The sequence below is a fragment of the Macaca mulatta genome, chromosome 5 (assembly GCF_049350105.2).
Source record: "Macaca mulatta isolate MMU2019108-1 chromosome 5, T2T-MMU8v2.0, whole genome shotgun sequence".
Lineage (NCBI taxonomy): Eukaryota > Metazoa > Chordata > Mammalia > Primates > Cercopithecidae > Macaca > Macaca mulatta.
The window spans coordinates 160,208,547-160,230,024 of NC_133410.1; the positions used below are offsets into that span (position 1 = coordinate 160,208,547).

The following is a 21,478-nucleotide window of genomic DNA, read 5'->3' on the forward strand; positions in this document are numbered from 1 at the left end:
AATTGGGGAAGCTGGGGATTCTTCAACTTGGCAGGAAAGCTCAATGCCCCTGGTGCCATCTCACACTTACATTATCAGATGCTGTCTGAGATCCAGTTGTAACCAAAGGAGCCATAATTAAGGAGCCTGGCTCAGCTGGGATGGGAGTGGTGGAGCCCAAGCAATCATTCTGTCTACTCAGTTCCCCTGGACTTAAACAGGAGAGTACCGTGGAAGCAGAGGGCCAGATGTAAACATCAGGATAATCAGTCAGTAAATGCAGTTGAATGAGGTAATTAAAAGGCCCAGTCCTGTTGTGGGCCTGCAACTAGGTAACATGGAATGATGGTAGCACTATTAAATCTGGATTGAAAAAATCATATTAAGCAGACCAGTTTTAGACAGATTAAATTAATAATTTCTCTATCCAGTAAGAGCCAGCTATTAAGTAGATCTAGAAAATGTTAGCAACAAGTGTAAGAGGCTTTGACTTGGAAATTCTTGATGAATTGAAAACTAAAAGTTAGTGTGTACCATCTAATATATTCAATTAATGCATTACATTCAACTGATACAATTTTGGGAAGCTGCCTAGCTTGGCAGTTCAAGAAATGGGTTTTGAGGTTAGCAAGACCTTGGTTTGAGTCTAGTTCTTTGCTACTTTATGTGCCTGTGGCAGGTATTCTCATCTGTGTATATGTATAATCTATAGATAATAATACCTACCTTATTGGGCTTTTGTGAAAACTAAGTAAGATTATGAATTTAAAGTGCTTATCATTGTCTCTGGCACTTAGTGCTAAATACATACTACCTATTATTACTTATTTATGTAACCAGCTGAATCTCTAAAATGAGACATCCTTCACATGACACTGTGTGTTACTAGCCAATAAATTTTATACCAGTTTTGGTCATTATAGTGTTTTGATTTTAGATAATATGCTTGTTGCTCCTTAACATACTTTTATATTATTTCACAGCCAGCATCACTTTTGATTTTTCCTTTTTTTTTTTGAGACCGTGTCCCACTCTGTCACCCAGGCTGTAGCGCAGTGGCACGATCTCGGCTCACTGCAACCTCTGCCTCCCAGATTCAAGTGATTCTCCTGCCTCAGCCTCCTGAGTAGCTGGCATTACAAGCATGTGCCACGGTGCTCAGTTAATTTTTGTATTTTTAGTGAAGACGGAGTTTCACCATGTTGGCCAGGCTGGTCCCAAACTCCTGACCTCAGGTGATCCACCCACCTCGGCCTCCTAAAGTGCTGGGATTACAGGCATGAGCCACCATGCCTGACCCCTAACTTTTGATTTTCTCTTCTTTTATTTCTCTCAGAATGTGGTGTCAACTCAGTTGCTTATATAATTGTTTTCCTATTCATTATAATTCTCAGTGTCACATGTTCTCAAACTTGAACGTGCAGATAGTTACTGGAGAACTTCTTCATTGCAAACTCCTGGGTTTCGGAGATTCTGCTTTAATAGGTAGGGTTGAGGCCCAGGAATTTGCATATGAGCTGGCGCCCAGGTGCTCCGGTGATCACACTTGGAGGAGCACTGATCTATGCCCTTGTGCCGGCACTTTTGCTATTTATGCTGTTTCGCTGGACTAGGATTCAGAAGACAGGGGTTCTAGTTATGTGTGCTCTCAAGGGTCTTAACCCAGTTAAGGATTCAGTTTTGTCTTCTATGGTAATCCCCACCCTGTCAGCCTCCCAAGACTGTAGTGAACATCAGATGAGAAGGTAGATAAAAGCACTTTGGTGAAGACTTTTCCAAATGAGCAAGGTATTAAAGTGGAGATAAGGAACCTCAAAATATTTCATATAACTTAAGACTTAGTAGTAGTATCTAAAGGCAAGTAGTGAAAGGAAATTGTTGGGTTCTTAAGTATTACGTGTTCCAAGAATGTGTTTCGGTCTCTAATGTGTGAGTAGTGTTTGATTGAGCGAGGTACCTCCCGTTGTTCGGGATGCTGGCCAAGTGGCATTATTTATTACTATGAAATCAACCCTGCTCTGCTGTGTGGTGCTATTAAGATATGTGGACAGTGATTTCAATACCATAAAAGTTTTTTCGAATGGAAATGTTATCAGCTTGGGATGGCAATACTGGCCACTCACTGGTGTCATGTATATCACAGAATACTATAAGATATCACTGTTCTGCCTCCGACCCAGTCCTGCCAGATGCCTTGGTGCTGTGGGCAGGAGGGGAAAGAGTGTTCCTTATAATTTGAAGTTACGTAATAAAGATGTGACGGGAAGATTTTCTTCAGCTGAGTATAACCATTATTACTTTTTTTCACTTCCCATTTTCTAGGTTATTAAGTGGAAATATGATGTACCCAGACATTTAGATCCGTATACAAATATGCTTTCTCTTCATCTACATATAGAAAAGCCTGCAAGAATCCATTATTTATCCCAGAGCTATACTGTGGAGCAACTGTGTAACGTAAAGAAATGACAAATGTTTATGGTGGAAAGCCTCTGAGAATATGGAAATATAATAGAAGCAATTGGAATATTTGCTTCTTCTTTTTTTTTTTTTTAAAGAATATCTGTAATTACTATCTGAAGTCTTGTGCTGAGTTTCCAGCGTAGTTAAGCACTGTGTCTTTGAATGTTTTGTAGACAAGGAGACTTCCTGTAAGGCACGTGGCATGTGTTCAGCTGATACCTGGGCATATTGTTATGTGAATGGAAGCCCAGATCTTTCCTCTCATTTTGCATAATCGCACAACAAGTAGTGAACTAATTGGCCATAGGATCTATATCACCTTGGCCAATAGCCAACTTGATAGCGTCTTGAGGCATCCCATCACTTTAATGCTGTATCTAATGCTGTGCCAAAAAAACACACAAAAAAACCCCCAAAACTAAAATAAATAAAAATCCTGGCTTAAGTAAGTAAACTTAAAATAGAGAGGAAAGAGGAAGGCACATTTATTCATTGACATCAACCTAGATGTAGTGGTATCTACTGAATAAGTTCTTTGTGAAGGATTTAATATGATGTGGATTTTGGAGTCAGACTACCCGGATTGGTTTCCCAGCTCTGCCACTTGCTAGCTCTGTGCCTTTGGGAGAACACTTAATCTTTCTGAGCCTTCTTCTTCATTTTTAAAATAGGGGCGATAATAATAATGCTTTACCTTACAGGATTGGTGAAGCGTAAATGAGTTGATACTTTAAAATGGTGCCTGGAACAATGTGTATGAGTTAACTCTTTTTACTGTTTTTGTTTTTGTTGTTATATACTTGTTGAGAAAATAATAGATTTAGATGACTAAACAGCTCTTTTATTCCCACTGCATGCCACCCCACAATGCCACCATCTAATGGATCTAAGAAGAGGCTCTGTGTGTATCATCTTTCCACTGTAATTTATCAAGTTTGCCATATTGCCAGGAGGAAATAGGTAGAGAATTGTAGAAATCAGGTTTATTAGGAGAAATAACTCAGAGATGTAGACTTGGTGGAACCCAACCATTTGAATCTTTTCCTAGGCTAATCCCAAAGCTCCTTCTACCTCCTTCTCTATAGACTCACTTCTCCAGCTATTCTGGGCCATTTGCTATACTCTGAGTGTGATTCCAGCCTTCTAGTTAAATGTCCATGCTTATGCCTTTCCTCCACTTGAGATGCCAACTGTATTTATCTCTCTTCCAATTATATTTATCCAAATCTTCTCATCCTCCAATGTCCAGATTGCATGCCACCTCCCAGATTCTTCCTGATCAGTCCAGGCATAGGCAGTAACCCTTCACTTCTCTAGAGTTTGCTGGCATCACCCAAGTGGCACTTGAAGATTACCTTGTATGATCATTATAGATTTGTTGTGTTGTATCTCTCATACCAGGTGGTAAACACCATAAGAGTAGGGAACCATACATGTTTGTTTATTCATTCGTTCATTGAACAAATGTTATAGCAGCATTTATAGTACATTGCCAAGTATGTAATAGGTATTTTGACATCTCTTGAATAAATGAACATGTGAATGTAGATATGGTAAGTAGGTAGGAGCCTGTGTGTGTGTGTGTATGTAGCAAACGTGAGGGAATGAGAGAGAAAGCTAATGAGAACTGTAGTGGTCAGGTTAGGTTAATGAACTGATGTTTAGCTAGCATTATGGGGTGGCATGGAATGGGAAAAAAATGAGGCACTTGCACACGGGGTGGGTGGTGGTGTTTAGGATTGGCTAGAGATGGCTGTTGCTTGGTACCCAGTAGGTGCTCTATGTAAGCAACTCCTAAATGTTGTGGAAGTCCAAAAGAGAACCAGAGTTGAGACAGATACTGCTGAAAAAATGTAAAGGAAGATATAGGTATTCTATGAAAAATGAACCAAAAAATATTTCTGAAGAATGAGTCATGGCTCCAAGAATCATGTTTGAAATGTGCTCTCTACATGTAGAAATGAAATTGTATCATTGCGTCAGACTTTTCTATACTGTTTTTCATTTGAGTTGCCTATGAGATATCAAGGTACAATAATTGGCAATATATCGTTGCTATGGTTATTTATCAAGACATCAAACTTTCTGACTAAGCATGTGTAATATTTGTATTTATGTTAAATGCTTTAATACAACGAGTAGATTTTAACCATCCAGTTTTTTCTTTGAAGATAGCATGTTGTTTGTCTGCAATTAGAATCCATTTCAATTTCATGCAGGAGCAAAGGTGAGGCACTCATCTGTCTCTGTGTCCTTTTTGCCTGACACAGTGTTAGCCCAATGCTTGGCACCAGTAGGTGCTCTATGTATAAGTGTTTTTCAGTAAATGAATTAATAATGTATTGGTTTTTCTCGAAATGAATTAATAACATCTCAGTTTTAAAAACTTCACAGATTGGATGGATTGACTTCATGAAACATGTCCTTTGTGTTTAAGGTTCTTGCCAAATGTAAGTGGAGAGATTAAATTGGAGATAGAAAAATGATTGTTATATACGTTTGTAGAACTTTAGTACTAGACATAATTCCAGAGATTATTTAGTTCCAGCTCCTCATTTTTCAGACAAAGGCATTGAGGACCGAGAGGTTAAGTGACTTGCTCATGCTCACATTATGTCAAGCTTGGACCTAGCCCAGATCTCCAGATCTCTAGGCTTCGGTATCATCTCTTTCCATTAGGCCCCTTGGAAGTAAATCTTGGTTTCATGATTCCTTTCATGGACTAAGTTTAACTCCTGAGCTCCCAAAGAAGAATTTAGGAAAAATTTTATTATGTTTTTGTTAATTGCAAAATAGAAAGATTTCTGAGACAGCAACTCCTCTTCCTCTCAAGGATCCTGTGCAGTGCATGGGCTACTTGGGGGCACCCATATGTTTTTGTTTTTGTTTTTGTTTTGAGATGAAGTCTTGCTCTGTTGCTCAGGATGGAGTGCAGTGGCACAATCTTGGCTCACTGCAACCTCCGCCTCCCGGGTTCATGCAATTCTCCTGCCTCAGCCTCCCAAGTAGCTAAGATTACAAGCGTGCACTACCACATCCAGCTAACTTTTTGTGTTTTTAGTAGAAATGAGGTTTTACCATGTTGGCCAGACTGGTCTTGAACTCCTCACCTCAAATGATATACCCGCCTTGGCCTCACAAAGTGTTGCGTTTACAGGCATGAGCCACCACACTCAGCCTCCCATATTAATTTTTTAATGTCCTTTCCTCCTGGTAAGACTGCTGGAAAAAGAGAGCTTGCACCATCTAGTGGATCTAAGAAGAGACTCTTAGGCTTAAATTTTGGGTGACCTTACTTTAAAAAGAAGGAACAATATTTTTATTTAATGAACCTGCACATTCTCACATGGAATCCTTTTTATCATGAGAGTGGCAGTAGCAGCATAGAATGAAGTTAGGGTCACTTTGTACTTCATAGTGCTAGAGATGCGACACCTTACTGACCGTGCTTCTTTTTAGTGGTGGAAGGCAGGCCACAAAGTGGGTAACTGGATTTAACTGATTTAACTGGATCAGGAAAGGCATGAGCATGGGTATTTTTAGATAACTCTCCAGGTGATTCTAACATAGAACCAGGGCTGAGAACCACTGCTGTATTACAACCTTGGTTTTTCAACAGTGCTTGGATTCTTGTACTCATTAATTGAAAACACTGGCTCTTCTGTAATGGGTCTTTCCGTCCTAGTTGGGAATTAGTCAAATCCTATTATTCCTGGGAAACCCGCTAGTGCTCATTTGGACAATTAACTTATTCAAGAATGTACAGCATTCTATCCAATGGATAATGAAGTTTTAGAAGCGTTCAAATTATTCCTTTGTTTTCCTTCAATGGAGATTTTAAATCTTTTTACATGCTCTGGAAAATATTTGTCTCATGTGGCAGGTGGTAGAAGACAGTATCTGTCAAGCGGGATAACTTGATGATCGAATGGGCAGTGCAGGCCAGGGGCCTCACCACTGACACTGTCCTGTGATCTGAAATGCCTGTTAACCTCCTGGGCTTGAGTTTTCTTTGAAGAGTGTGATTGGTCATCTTTGTATGTACAAAGTACTGCTCAGCAAAAAACTAGGTTACAAAAAAAAGCTTTTGTTACTCCATCACTGAAATATCTTAAGTGGCACCTTAGCACCTGTGTTGTGTAGTTGTGCTTGATGGTCATAATGACCAGGAGACTTTGTGATAGTGGTCCATAGCCTGGTGCACATCAGAAGCAACAAGGGATGCCTGGCAGTAGACCTGGAGATAATTAACTGGATCAGGATAGGGCATGAGCATGGGTATTTTTAGCTAACTCACCAGGTGATTCTGACATGGAACCCGGGTTGAAAACCACTGCCACAAGATATTCTTAAAAATGTTTTGCAGGCTGGGTGCAGTGGCTCATGCTTGTAATCCCAGCACTTTGGGAGGCTGAGGTGGGTGGATCACCTGAGGTCAGGAGTTCGAGACCAGCCTGGCCAATATGGTGAAACCCTGTCCCTACTAAAAATATGAAAATTAGCCAGGCATGGTGGCACACGCCTGTAGTCAAAACTACTCGGGAGGATGAGGCATGAGAATCACTTGAACCCAGGAGGCAGAGTTTGCAGTGAGCTGAGATTGTGCCATTGCACTTTAGCCTGGGTGACAGAGCAAGACTCCATCTCAAAAAAAAAATTTTTGTAAGGTAAGGCACGCTGGCTTATGCCTGTAATCCCAGCACTTTAGGAGGCCGAGGCAGGAGGATTGCTTGAGCTGAGGAGTTTAAGACCATCCTGGGCAACATGATGAAACCCTGTCTCTACAAAAGATACAAAAATCACCCAGGTGTAGTGGCATGCACCTGTAGTCCCAGCTACTTGGGAGGCTGACGTGAGAGAATTGCTTGAGCCTGGGACGTCGAGCCTACAGTAAGTGGTGATCACGCCACTGTACTCCAGCCTGAGCCACAGTGTGAGACCCTGTCTCAAAAACAAAACAAACAAAACAAAACAAAAACAAAACAAACAAAAAAAAGTTTTGTGAACCTTGAATTTCAAATCAAGTTTGGCAGTCTGATGTATATTTTCTGGCTTTTAAATTATTTGAGTATTGGAGATCCGTATTTGATAACCAGTATTCTCCTGGGGCCCAGGGAGCAGGAACTGCACTGTTTTGTGATTAGAGTAATGAAGTTATTATTGTGTCTAAATGACTCCATTTTTACATCTCTCAGAGGTGCTGATGGAGTCAGTCATGACTCCTGGGTCAGTGCATGACCCAGGTTTGAGGAATGTGAGTACTTTCAGGGATTGCCAGGAGCAGTGAGGACCAGAAGTTAATGCTTCTGTGAGTGGCAGCTTAATGTATTGTCGTAATTGTACACATCTGAGGGCATTGATTCTGTATTGTTGGCCCTTGTCCCAGTGACAGTAGGAAAGTGGGTGCCTTTCACATAAAGCTTTTTTCCCCCTCTTATCATTTTAATAATGAATTTCACTTCTTTCTGTGGTATCCAGGAGTAGGGTGCCCTGTGAGTTCTCTGCAGAAGCTGTTTTCTGCAGTAAAGTCCTGATCTGTCACTGGGAGCAGCTTTCTTCTGACAAATGTAGCTGAACTGGTTGGCAGAAGGATGGCAGGGAGGTAAAAGGGCAGGGAGTGGTTATAAATCCTCTAAAACGTCATCAATTGAACTCTTACAAGGGGAGACAGTGTCTTTGACAACGTGTTCCAAATGGTTGATACAGATATTCAATTTCAAAGGATTTCTTCTGTGTTTTCAGAGGGCAGGGGACAAGAATGCCAGGAAATTGTTTGAATTCTTGCCTTGATGCCTTCTCCTCAAAATAGTGTAAAAAACATGAAATTTATTATCAGGTAGACTTAGGTTTGAATGTGGCTTCTGCCACTTGCCGTGTGCTTCTAGGGCAAAATTTTGAGCCTCACTTTTCTTAGCTGTAAGATGAGAATCCTAATACCTACCTACCATTTTACTCTATCAAGATGAATTAACATAATACATGTAAAACATCTAACACAATGTTTGGCACAGAGCTAGTACTTCATAAATGGTGGCTATTTCTGGAACTACTGTTAATAGTGGTAGTAATGAATGATAATGATAATAATAAACAAATTCCCCCTCACCTTTGGAAATGGCCTGTATGTCCCCTTAGCCTTTGGTGGGGATGGCAAGGGGGTGTTGACAGAGACCCATCCGGGAAGGGTGTACTCAGAATTTTCATCCTCACATAGTCAACATGTTATAATTTAGAGTCTCATCACATATTAATCCTTTAAAATGCAGTGACTCTCTAGAAGAGTTCATTTTACTGATTACTCATTTTGTGTACATCCTGCTATTTAATTCAGAGGGCCTATAATACAGATTTTTATGTACACAGTGTGGACAGGGGGTTAGTAGAGGAGAGGGGAAAATATAATTTGGGGATTACTTTGGCCATAAGTCACACCTGGTGTCATGGTTTGGTGTGGGGTTTGGACACCCAGGAAAGGTTAGATTATTGGGAAGTTGAGAAGAGGAGATGCCAGAATGGGTGACAGGAGGGTGGTGGGAACCCAACTACAATTTCCAATTTCCTGTGTAGGGTTCTCTGTTAGGATTGCCTGTGTGTTGCCATGAGTTTGTCTTGGTGTCCCTTCTGTCATTTGCCATCAGGTGACAGTGTCTGGAGTACACTTCCATTTCATTGAAGCACTCGGTCTAGAGTATAAAGCATTTATGTGAATCAGTGGAAACTGAATTTGTACAGCTGAGGATCTGTACTGCAGTTTCAGAAAAGTCAGTATAGTTTAATTGAGGTATAAAGGGCTCTCCTCCCCATTTGAGTTGTGACAAGTTGAGAAATACAAAAAATGAGGCAGATGGAAGAAGATTAAAACACCATCTTTATTACCACTAAAACTGATGCCAGAGAATAGGGTTTACTCTTGTAGGCAAACATTCCCAATATTTAACCTGAGAATTAGACAGACAGACTCACCTAGACGCATTATAGAACGTGTGGTGGGGAAGAGCAGAGACGAATATGTGCTTTCTTTTTGTGAGACAGAGTCTCACTCCGTCGCCCAGACTGGAGTGCAGTGGCACAATCTTGGCTCACTACAACCTCCATCTCCTGGGTTCCAGTGATCATTCTGCTTCAGCCTCCCTAGTAGCTGGGACTATAGGCACAGGCCACCACACCCAGCTAATTTTTGTATTTTTAGTAGGGATGGAGTTTCACCATGTAGGCCAGGCTAGCCTTGAACTCCTGACCTCAAGTGCTCTGCCTGCCTCAGCCTCCCAAAGTGCTGGGATTACAGGCGTGAGCCTCTGTGCCCTCTCCCAAATATGTACTTTCTGCTGGAAGCCTGGCTCCCAGGAGAAGAGAGGAAGGGACAGGCTCAATCCCAAGCTCAACAAAATGACAAGTTACTCCTCCTCTCCTGGAGAAGAATTACGGGGGCAGTCAGAGAGAGGCCAGAAGTATGCTGCTAGGAGATCCTGCATGTGGGAGGACACATGAGAACTGGAGACTTCATTTTACTCCATCATGTCTGCATAAATTCAACCTAAGTTCTAGCAAATTTGGAAGTAGTAACTCATGCTTAAAAAAAACAAATGGGAGTGGTTTAAATGTCACTCCCATCACCAAGAACATATCATGGTCCCCGGGCCCTGCAGAAGATAATCCAGAGTCCTTAACCCGGTTTTGAAAACCTCTCCTGATGTGGCCCCATCCTGCCTATAAGCCTTCCTTCCCTTCATGATGTTCAAATGCAGACCTAAAGTCTGATTAGTGCCCTCATCATCCTCTGAACAGTTCGTTCTTGCTCCCGTGTTCCTACTGGATTATCCTTTCCGCTTCTTGCCTGTTCATCCGAAGTGTACTCATCTGGGCCAGGCGCGGTGGCTCATGCCTGTAATCCCAGCACTTTGGGAGGCTGAGGTGGGGGGATCACTTGGGGTCAGGAGTTCGAGACCAGCCTGGTCTACATGGTGAAACCCCATCTCTACTGAAAATACAAAAATTAGCCAGGTATGGTGGCTTGTGCCTGTAATCCCAGCTACTCGGGAGGCTGAGGTACAAGAATCATTTGAACCCGGGTGGCAGAGGTTGCAGTGAGCTGGGATCGTGCCACTGCACTCTAGCCTGGGTGACAGAGTGAGACTCTGTCTTAAAAAACAAAAACAAAAACAAAAAAACAAAAAAACCATACACAAAAACAAAACAAAACAAAAAAAATGTGCATTCATCTGTTAGGTCTCAATACAAGCACCACTGTGGGCAGAAGTCTTACACTGAAGCGTATGCTGACTTCTCTCATCTCCAAATTGCCAATGAACTTTCACATAGGACTGCACTGCTTAGTACTTGTTCATCAAATGAGCTTTGTCTGCCAATTGTTGTAAGTTTTTTGAGGGAGAAATGTTTCTTATGCTTCTTTTGTGTATCCTCAGCTGCTAGTATATTGTACACCTGGAAAACACTCAATATATATGCAGTTGGTTAAATAGATGTGTCAAAAGAAAGTGGCTAGCACTCTTACCACTGTATTAGAAGAGATGTGTTGGTTATGCTGGAAAATGAAATACCAAGACAAAGAATTGAGATTAGCACTTAGTTTTATGTCACTGATGTGGAATCAAAGAATGCTTTGGAACAGACTTGTAACAGAGAAGGTGGATCATCATCATTTTACAGCAGAGAATACAAAGGCTCATGATTTGGAAAGAAATGTTCAGAGTCTGTGAGCTTAATATTTGTGAGAGGAATAGAGGATATGAAGCAGATGATCTTTCAATTCTTTAACATTTGATTGTGTTTACAAGGTTTATGTGGTAGCTTTATGTTTGCGTTAGAAGGTCCTCTAAGTGTTCCAAAGTGCTTTTCTATTATCCTGTCGATCCTCACTTCTTTATGTGCTCGCCAAAATCTGTGGAGGAAGGCACTTTTCACAGAAGCCTTCACATCTCATCGTTAACCTTCTTCATTGACACATGTCAGCTCACTGTGGTAGATTACATAGTATGCAGGCCTGAGACATCAGGCTTGTTTTCCATTTGTAAGCAGTTGGGACACCAGAATATTACTTCGCTTGCCCATGGTCACCAGATGCTAAGAATTAAAATGCAAGTGTCTTATGTTCATTCCCATTGCAGACCATTTTCTACTACTCCATGATGTTTTTCTCTTCTTTAAGATCTTCTGGAGACCCGGAGAGAATCCTGGCTGAGAAGGGAAGCACATTTGTGAATCCCTGATCAGCAAAGAGATCGGTTAGTGCAAGTACCTGAAGCACCCAGGGTAGAAGGTTATGAACCCCAGGTTGGAGAAAGGATGGCTTTGATGAGTGCTGAGAGAGGACGCTGCCCTGTGCCAGAGTGGAACAGGAAGCGGGAGCTGATACCTGAGAAGGACAGGTCAGCTAACCAGCCCTCAGTGAGGGGTTTCTAGGACAGCCTCGTTACTTGCTTTGTTGTAGGCTTCTCAAGACATCCGTGATCATATTTAACTGTTGTACAAAAATAGCAAACAAAATAAAAGTAGCAAACAAAATAAAAGTGGTCATTTGTGCCACTGTTTCTTTCCTGTAAAATTAAAAAAAATTTTTAGTTTTTAACTTAAAAAATTAAATGTTAGTGTTGTCTCTTATTGGTTAGTTAACAGAAAAGCTAATAGAGAAGTTAGTCTGTCTAGTGTATATTTTTAAACAGATTTCAAACACTGAGTTGTCATATAAGTAAGTCATGAAGTCAATTTGGTAGGTCACAATTAGCTCTTAAAGTAGAATAAAATAGAAAATACCAGAGTGCATTGCACTTAGTAATGGGAGTATTAGATATTATTATAAAATATTTTTATTATGATGAATCATGGTATTAAAAAGTTTGAAAACACTGAATGGGAGAATGTTACTAGATTACTTGTTACTTGATGTTACATTTCTGCTTTATCATGGGCTGCAAATAAATGTTAGTTGGTATTCTTTTGGTCTAAAACATTCATTAGTTAATTATTTCATTCAACATATGTATTTTAAGCACCCAATATATGCCAGGTACTGTTCTAAGTGTTTGCTGGGGTTGAGATATCTATAGCAATTTACTTACAAAGCATATCTTATTTCTCTTACTCAGAGAAAACACTGTATTGGTGTGCCTAAGGTTTAGCTGTGGATACAGAAAAATCCCTTTATATTACAGAAAACTCGCTTTAATGATCCTTTCGTATTCCGCACACCACTTCTATTTACAATTCACTAGCCAGGACACACATAGTAACATCTAGATGCAAAATGTGTGTTTTTTTTTTTTAAATAAAGTCAGGGTTTATTCCCAAGGAAGAGAGGGAGAATAAATATTGGGGAGATATTTAGTAGTGCCTGCCATAAACCTCAAAGCTTCTTACAGATAAACAAAATTTCATTTCCATTGATAGGAAACTGGAAATTTCTATTATTATAATTATTGGAAAGGCACGGGGTTGGCAGTGCCACTGCATAGAGTTGGGCAGGTTGTCTACTGCACAAGGGCAGCCTGCTGAGGGTGCAGATAGGAGAGATGGTGTTCATGTTCTGTTTGCCAGACTTTGTTTCCTGGCATGGGGCTGTGTCCACCCACGGGAAGAGGCACCCTTATCTAATTGGCAGAAGACACCTTCTTCTCTGGCCAAGCCATCTGCTTACCGAACTGTGGGCCTGGGGGGCTACTTTGCCCAAAGAAATGTATTTCTAATTTGCAGAAATGCCCTATATGGGCTGGTTGTGGCTCAGAGGCCAGTCTCAACTAGCCTAGAGGTCGTCTTAAGCATTTGACCCTGACATACCTGATTCTGCCCCTTCTTCTAGTATAGCTCTTCTTGCCTGGTTTTATATTTTTAAAATAATAGAAGTTAGCTGACAAAACTTTATGCATTGTCTTATCACAAATAGGCACAGAGCAAATTTTCAGAGGCTGAGCAGGTCTACCGGTCCTGCAGAGTCTCCTCATCCCTGACGTCTTCGTAGCCCCTCACGTCACTTCTCTTCCATTGTAGGAAAGGAAATTCATGTTATAAATTAAGCTTACATCGATCTCTGATTTGAAAAGGAAAATTAGATATCTTTTGTTTTTAACTTCAACAAGTGCATGAGGGAGATAATGGTCCCAAATGATTGGGTTCTTGAGCATCAGAATTATGAAAAGAGAAACGGTCCCACTCTCCCTATACACAGAGGAATAATGGTTAAAACACACACACACACACACAAAACCCCACCTTATCTAAGGCAGCCAAGTGGTATTCATCTTGGAAACAAATGCAGAGAGTGGAGGGAAGATCTGGTCTGAAAGTTGGTGTGAATCTTTTATTCTTTCCCTGCACTCTCCTAAGAGAACATTAAAAATTTATCAGCAGCAAAGGCCCTGCAAGCTTTTCTTCAAGTAAGAAAACCAAAAAGCAAGGAAAACAGAGAAGGAGTTTAGTCTGTTTATCTTCTGACTATAATTTTCTCTCGCCCCACACTAACTTTTTTTGAGGGCTTGCTGTCCCGTCATTTTTGTGTCTGACTTGCATTTCGGGTGAGGTAAAGTGGAGTCATTCTGCTGGGATGCTCCTCTGGATTATCCAGTGGCAGATGATGTGCAGGTTTGGGACAACAGAGAGGAACAACCAGAATGACTGCAATTATTGAATTTGTTTGGGCAGATGCATGTGTGTTTTCTGCCTTCCCATTGTATTGAGGTCTTTCCAGTGCTCGTGGAAAATAAGCGAGGAGTGAAATCTGTCTTTTATCATCAGAGCTTGCTTTGTTACAGTTTTAGTGTCTAGGAAAATGGGTCTACATTTAAATTCCTCTCCCGAATGATACATTTAACCCATCAGGGAGATTGAGCTGTGTGCATGTGGTGGCGGGGCGGAGGGATGGGGGAGGAGTTGAGGCGGTTGCGTGGAATGGCAGGCATTAGATGCTGCCTTCTTGCAGTGGTTCTCAGATGCTTCATTCTAGAGAAGCTGCCGGTTGGGGTTCTGGCCCATGGACCATTTCCCCTCCACTGTGGGTTTTAAAGTCAGTCTCATCAGCATTCAGTAGTATTGTCTTATTAATCAGGAAGATAAATAGGGAGAAGCCTGAGGAAGCATTTCTTTTTTTTTTCCAGCGGATCACTTTTCGAGGTTGCCATAATTCAAGAGCATGGCATGAGTTACACTCTGTATTTTCAATGAAATGTTACTCACTATAAGTGGAAAATTTCCCCTGCTGTTCCGGCATTGTAAAATTAATATAACTACCCTGCTAAGGAAGGCATCCCCAACATGGGCTGTGAAAATCCAGTGTTTCTATTAGTAACAGGGCTGCTGATTTCCGTCTTGACACATTTATTGATTACTCTGAGTACCTGGCGGTGCATCAGGTCCTTTGAGAGTTCACATTGCAGGTCAGATGTAGTCATTTCTGCAGTAAGTTTGCGATCTTAAAGGATGAATGTGTGTATTATGAAAACTGAGAAAGGGAACTGACAGCCTAGAAAAGGGAAGTCTGAGAGGTTTAATAAGAATTCCGGAATAGGAAAGTTGAGTTTTGCGGGGACAGCATTTCTCCGTCACCACTTATTAAGATGAGGGCAGAGTAAGGTACAATTTAAATTACAGCAGGTGGAATCTCCCTTTATAATGAGGAGTACTTTGTTCTGATTCAAAAATTATGAGCCTCGACTAAGCTGTGTTGCCCAAAGAAGCTGTGTAATCTGTTTGAGTTTGAAAGAAGGGTGTCGTGGGTGTTTGTGTTTTGGCAGCCCAGCACCAGACCTCTTTTTCTTTCTAAGCCTGTCTCTCCAGCCTTCTGGTGATTCTGTGAGCCACCCCTTCAGTAAGTATCTTTTTTGCTTGGACCATCTGGAGTTAGTTCTCATAAGATTGTTGGGACTCAAATAACCGAAACAATATGCTTAGAATAGTCCTTAGTTACCTACTAGGTGCTCAATAACTGGTCAGTGATGTTGTTTTCATTGTTTCTCAAATTGTCACTGAGAAGTTTGAATAAAAAAGGGACCCTTTCTGGAACAATTAGTAAATAGGAAAGAGAAGAACCAAGTGGTCTTTGGAATACCCCTCAGATCTTTGTTTCTGAGCCAAAATGCCCCCATATTTCCTTGTTAATACCTCAGGACCATGCTATGAATTACCTTTCTTATGGAGTATTTGGGTATTCAATAGTTAAACTTTGTTAGGTGAGGTTCAAGTATAATGGATCATATACTGCATTATACTCTAATAAATTATATCATAATGAAGCTATAGGGTACAAATTATGCACACATAGTATAGACATAGCCAAATGACTATAGACATAGGCATTTGCTGAAACCTCCAAGGAGAGAGGTTTATGATAAGCAAGCGAAAATAACTTTTGATGTGAAAAAAGCAGTAACCCTTCAACTTGGCCAACCCTAGTTGCAGCATTGGCCCATTGGACATAGGACCATTTTTATTGGCAATGACAGCTTTATTCTTGTTCTGTCAGTATTGGTCAGCTCGTCCTGTGGGATTAAAATGAGGTTTAGATTGGCTAGCATTGGCAAATACAGATGAAAATATGTTTTAGGGAATTTCTGTGTCCCCTTTAACTACAGCCTGTTCTAGGACACACTGAATCTTTGGGGCTGATGTAGCCCATCCCTTGTGACCACCTCAAAAATCTTCTGATTCTACAAAATGCCTGGGAGGGAATGGGGAGGGAGTGGAAATGGATGAGGTGTTCATTTTCTATAACGGGTGGTTGTACTTTCCCCCCACAACTCCCAAAAACATGTACAGACAGGCAAATTTTGTTCTTTTGCCACCAACATTCCCACCGACTTCCTGGTCCTTCTTTTTTTTTTTTTTTTTGCCTCCATTTGGCTTATTTTAAACTGAGTACCCAAGTCAGGAAATAATAGCCATCCTTTACTGAGTCCCTTCTATGTGTTGAGATTTATGTGTATTCTCTTTAATCCTCTTAATACTTTCAAACATATTGGATTATCCCCATTTTGCAGAGGAGGAAACAGGCTTAGAGAGATCAAATAACACAATCAAGGTTATACAGGTAATAAATGTTAGGATTTGAACTCTAGTTTGTGTAGCTCCAAAGCCTCTCCTTTTCTGAAAACCACTCTCTGTTATCTTGCTCTCACTGTTTTCCTGAAAACCTCATTTTCTACTCAGGGCTGGCAACCATATTCCCTGCAAGGCTAACATAACTCCTGGCATAGACCTCACATAGGTTCAGGTTTTAAGTAGAATTTCCTAATGCATTTGGCTTCTGCTTACAACAGCAAAGCACTCAGAATTGTGTTTTGTTCATCTTTCTGTCCCCAGGACCCAGTGCAGAGCTTTCACACCTGCATAAATGTTTGCTGAATAGGGCCATTCCTGATATGTTCCCATTGCGAGGAGGTGTAGGAAAAGTTAGGAACCCCAAAGGTGCAGCATCCAGAGCAGTTGACAATATTCATGACAAGGTAATCTGAACACTGAGAACAAAATGGAAAATGCAGAAAAACAATCAACCAAATCCCAGATAATAAAGTTTGTACTTCGGGGACAGGTAGTCAGTGTTTATTCAAGTACCTCAAATTTGGGCCAGTTAAATGCATTGAGATCTGCTCCAGGGAAGCAGGGCTCAGTGAGAAAGCCACATGGCCTTGGGAGCACCACCACTCCCTGTGGTTTGAGTGGCACTGCCTCCCATGTTGTGTCACTGGTGCCTGATTTTCCCCAGGCAGACAAATCCCAGCTCCTACTTCCACTGGGGAGATGAGCGGTGTTTCACTATTCAGGGCCTGGGAGGACCCTGAAAAGCCATTTGTTCACTGCTTCCCTTTTCTCCCAGAAGATATAAATTTATTATACTGATATATTTAATGTATTACAGATCCATTGAAGAAATGCTGGGAGAAAAGGGGCAGAGACTGGCTTTTATTTTAATACACTTTCCTTAAAATATGTTACTGAAATCCTCATTGTAGCCACTCTGTTTCCTCCTTCCTCAAATATTTTAGGAATAAATCAGTAAACTTGCTGACTTTGGCTGTCACCTCCATTCACCTCCCCAGCTGGCCTCTGGTGGTGCTAGCAGTATAGCGTGTGGCCTAGAGGTCGGGGAGCAGAAGGGAGGCATAGGGGAGCCGACGGGAGGGAGCCAGAATCATCAACTGTAGACTATTTTCAGATCTGGAGTCATTGAACACTTTCTGTCCTGAATTTTTGGCTGAAACAGTAGAGCTGCTTGCTGAGAACCAGGGCGTCTGTCTTCCCTTTTGTACTTGAATGTTCTTAGCGCTTCATGTCCTTGGAGGGGAGAAGATGGCTGCAAGGAGCCCATCCAGCTGCTGCCCTTGGCTGCAGGTGGGTGGATGTGCCTCCCGCCTGTCCGTTGGCTTGGCTCTCTCTGGCAGCAGCAGGTGGGCTCGTAGCCTGTGTTCCCTGTTAAGACCCTTTCACTCCTGTTTTGTGTGATCCAGCCTTGTCATTCTTTTCCCCTCTGCTGATTTCAGTGGGAGCTTTACTCTGGTTGGACCCACTGGGGCTGATGACTCACTAATGACCCAGGTGAACCAGCAGTTAGCTAGTTTTTTCCTCTGTTATCAAAAGAAAAGCCAAGGAAGGGTGGCTTCTAACTTGGAGAGGGTGCCACAGTCACCTGACCCCACTGCCTGCCACCTGCCTGAGTGACAGAAGGTAGGATCCATCTGTTTGTTCCAATGTGACTAGATCACAAAAAAACAATTAGCAGGTTGGAAATGTATTTTTCAGGACACACATAAACCTGCCATTACAGGGAGGATTCTGGTGCTAATTTAGATGCAAATGGAATGGCCCAACTAGAGCTGATTACAGAAAGGTCAGAATGTCTATATGCTCAATTTCACTCCTATGCTGTGCAATAAGTTAATGTGCTGCTGCAGTTGTGGGCATGATAGCTGGCTTCGGTTCTGGCTTTAATTCTTTTTAGAGAGCTTTGGTTTTATAGAAGTAGAATGTGATGCGTGGTGTCACCTCCTCCCTTCCCACCCACCTCCTTTTTAAAAGAAAACACACTGTCCATTTTGCCTATTTCTGAGAAGCTTGAAATTCTAATAAAAAATAAAAACACACTTTTGGAGCTCTTAGTGTAAGACTAAAAAGAGTAGATTGATTGTAAATTCAGTTGCCATCCTGTTCAGAAAACTGATCTCACCTATGTGTGCACTTCTTCCAGGCCAGACCATGCTGGGTTATAGCCTGGAGCATAGGGAACTGGTGATGAGAACTGGTGGGTGAAAGGATGGCGTAGATGATGGTTAACTGTGCTCCTGTGGTGTTTTTTAGATGTTTTTAGCTGCAGCTCACAGTCAGAAATAATATTTTGCATGTTTGCATATATATGTATATTCACTGAATTTGCAGGCAAAGCCCATATATTTAATATATTGCATTATGTATATTTTCAACAAAATATGTATACACAAGTTTGACAAAACAGGACTTGCCCTTACTACGTGCAGGGTACTCTAATATTTTCTATTGGAATCTGGTCTAAACCATTAATGGACTAATAAACTGAATTAACTACCCACTCTTGATCTCAAACTGTAGTTTCAAAAACACCGGCTTGAGGGATTGGTGAAGATTCTTGGCATGAAGAAGGACCCAGACAAGGGCTATAGGAATGTACAGAAGACGGACAGAAAAAGATTTATTTCCAAGGATGGACTAAACGGGACTCAATAGCCGTAAAGTCAAGTACCTGAGTCAGGCCTCTATTCTGGAACTTGGGTTGAAAAGTAATCACATAATAGCACCTAAGCAGATATGTTCTTTAGAGTAACAACTGTTCTTATCTTGTCAAGGATAATTATTCGTTTGTGGACACTGAGTTTTCTTTAGGTGATTTCAGTCATTGTGGCCCACCTTTAGTATGAAATAACATTCTTAAGCTTTAGTATCCCTAAACTTTATTATTGTGTATGATATGGCAGTAAGGTAGAACATCATTTACTGTTTCTGTTAGCATTTCTATGTAAATTCGTAGCTACCTGCAATTCTTTATAGAACAAGTTAAATAAATATTGATAGTCATCTCTAAGACAGAGATCTTACTTATATTAACAGTGGATTGTCCTTCATAATGGGTGCATGAAGAAGACGCTACTTTACAGTCTTGCTAACACTTCTTTGGGGCATTAGCAGAAGATTTTGTTTTACATTCTGCACAGCAGAGCATCTTTTCCCTTGTGGTTTATTGTTAGCTTTCCAGTGATCACACTTAGGCTCTGGTCTCATCCTCGTTAAGGAGGTTGCCTATTTGGGGGGATTAGAGGAAGTTTCTGAAAGTAAGATAATGGAACAGGAAAAGATTTTCTGGTATAAAAATCTCCTAAAGGCTCTGAGGATATGGTGGAAGGAAAAGATGGAAGGAGAAGGGAGCCAGATTTTCCTGATTTGGGTATTAGTTTAATGTGAGTATGATCTCAGTTCATAAAAATATGCAACTTAATGCTTAATGGACTTGGGTTTTTAATATTTATAGCATGTTATATAAATATTATCCCTCCAAGTGCTTCTTAAATCCTCTTAGCTTATAAATGACAGCTTTGATTTCTAAAAAGAAATGAAATCTTTTCATTTATCCAGCCTAACAGTAGTAAACAATAGATACTTAATGCCCTCCTTTCATGTTAGGCCACAGAGACTGAGACTATAGTCTAAGGAGTTGATTGCTGTGCTTTCGAGCTTACTAAGGTCATATGTAACTTAAGAGGGGAAAAGCTGATGCTACATTATTGGTACAAAGGCTGGAATTCTGTATGACACGTCAGTTCAGCAGTGTTCCGTAGATAAGTTGAAAATACTGTATTACAGAAACTACATACATAGCCTGTTTGGAATGATTATGCAACTTTTTTCTAGTGATCAAGGTTGTTGGGGAATTAGATTTTCACCTAAATCATTTAGGATTAAGTTTCTGCTAAAGGATCCCAAGTTTGCAGTAGTGAAGTGGATGTGGGCTAATGTAGGGTTGTTGTGAGTCATTTCCCCCTTAGCCATGATTGGTGACATCAGTTATTACAGAGATCTTTATAAAAAATGTCTTTACTCTCTGTGGCCTTCAGGACACATGTGGAGGATAAAGAATAATCAAAAGTTAAACTAAACTCTGGCAAATATAAATCACTAGATCTTTGGGGCTGTCATTCACTCAGGAAGAAGTATGTTCTGTGTGCCAGGCTTTGTACATTGCATTGGGGTAATAAAGGAAAAGACACAGTGTGCATCCCAGGACAGCATTAGGAGTGCTCCATACATGAGACTAGAAAACATCAGGAAACACAAAGACGGAAGTAGTTTGTTTCAGAATCAGGGGCAGACCATGAAAAGCACTCTTCCCAGTGCAATTTATTTGTTAAATGGTTGATGGTTACCTGTTTCTATTGCTATATTTGGGCCACAGAGAGCTCTTTACAGTTGATCAGATGACATAGTGGTGTATTGAATGTCTGAGAGCTTGCATTGTTGGCACTAAGCTGGGGGAAGGGAATTTGCGCTACGATATGTACTCAGACCACTGTGGAATGACTTCTCATTAGATTCTAATGCACTGGATAAGCATGCCTTGCTTAGGATAAAGAAAACAGACACACTGACTTGGTAATATTTTATCCACCTGGGCTCATCTATCCAGAAGATAGCTGAGCACCAGAACTTTTTAAAAGTAATTTAAGCAGCCAAAATAGATAGCTCCAAGCCTTTATGCACAGATGCATCCACTCAGGGCTCATCTACACTTATGTAGCAGATCTGGACATCTGGTTTCTAAACTAATCTGTGGATTTTGAAAGCTGAAAATTAAAAGGGGAAGAGGAATGGAATATAAAAGGAATGGCCCAGTAACCGTAAGATAATGTGACAACTAATGCTTTTAAAGGAAGAGAAAGAAAGAAGATTTTAAAAAATGGAAAAGGGAAAATAAAAATCACTCAAATTATATTGCCATCTGTTTTGTTTAGAATCGAGTGCATTTGACTCATGGTGGAGGGATTGCTAAGATTTCTAGGGTGTGTGGTATTAG

General features: G+C 40.9%; 1 protein-coding gene across 3 annotated transcripts in view; it reads left to right on the plus strand.

Annotated features, from left to right (window-relative positions):
* FHIP1A (FHF complex subunit HOOK interacting protein 1A) overlaps positions 1-21,478 on the plus strand; it is a 265,000-nt gene that overhangs the window by 206,672 nt on the left and 36,850 nt on the right. The gene's annotated exons all lie outside the window — the stretch shown is intronic.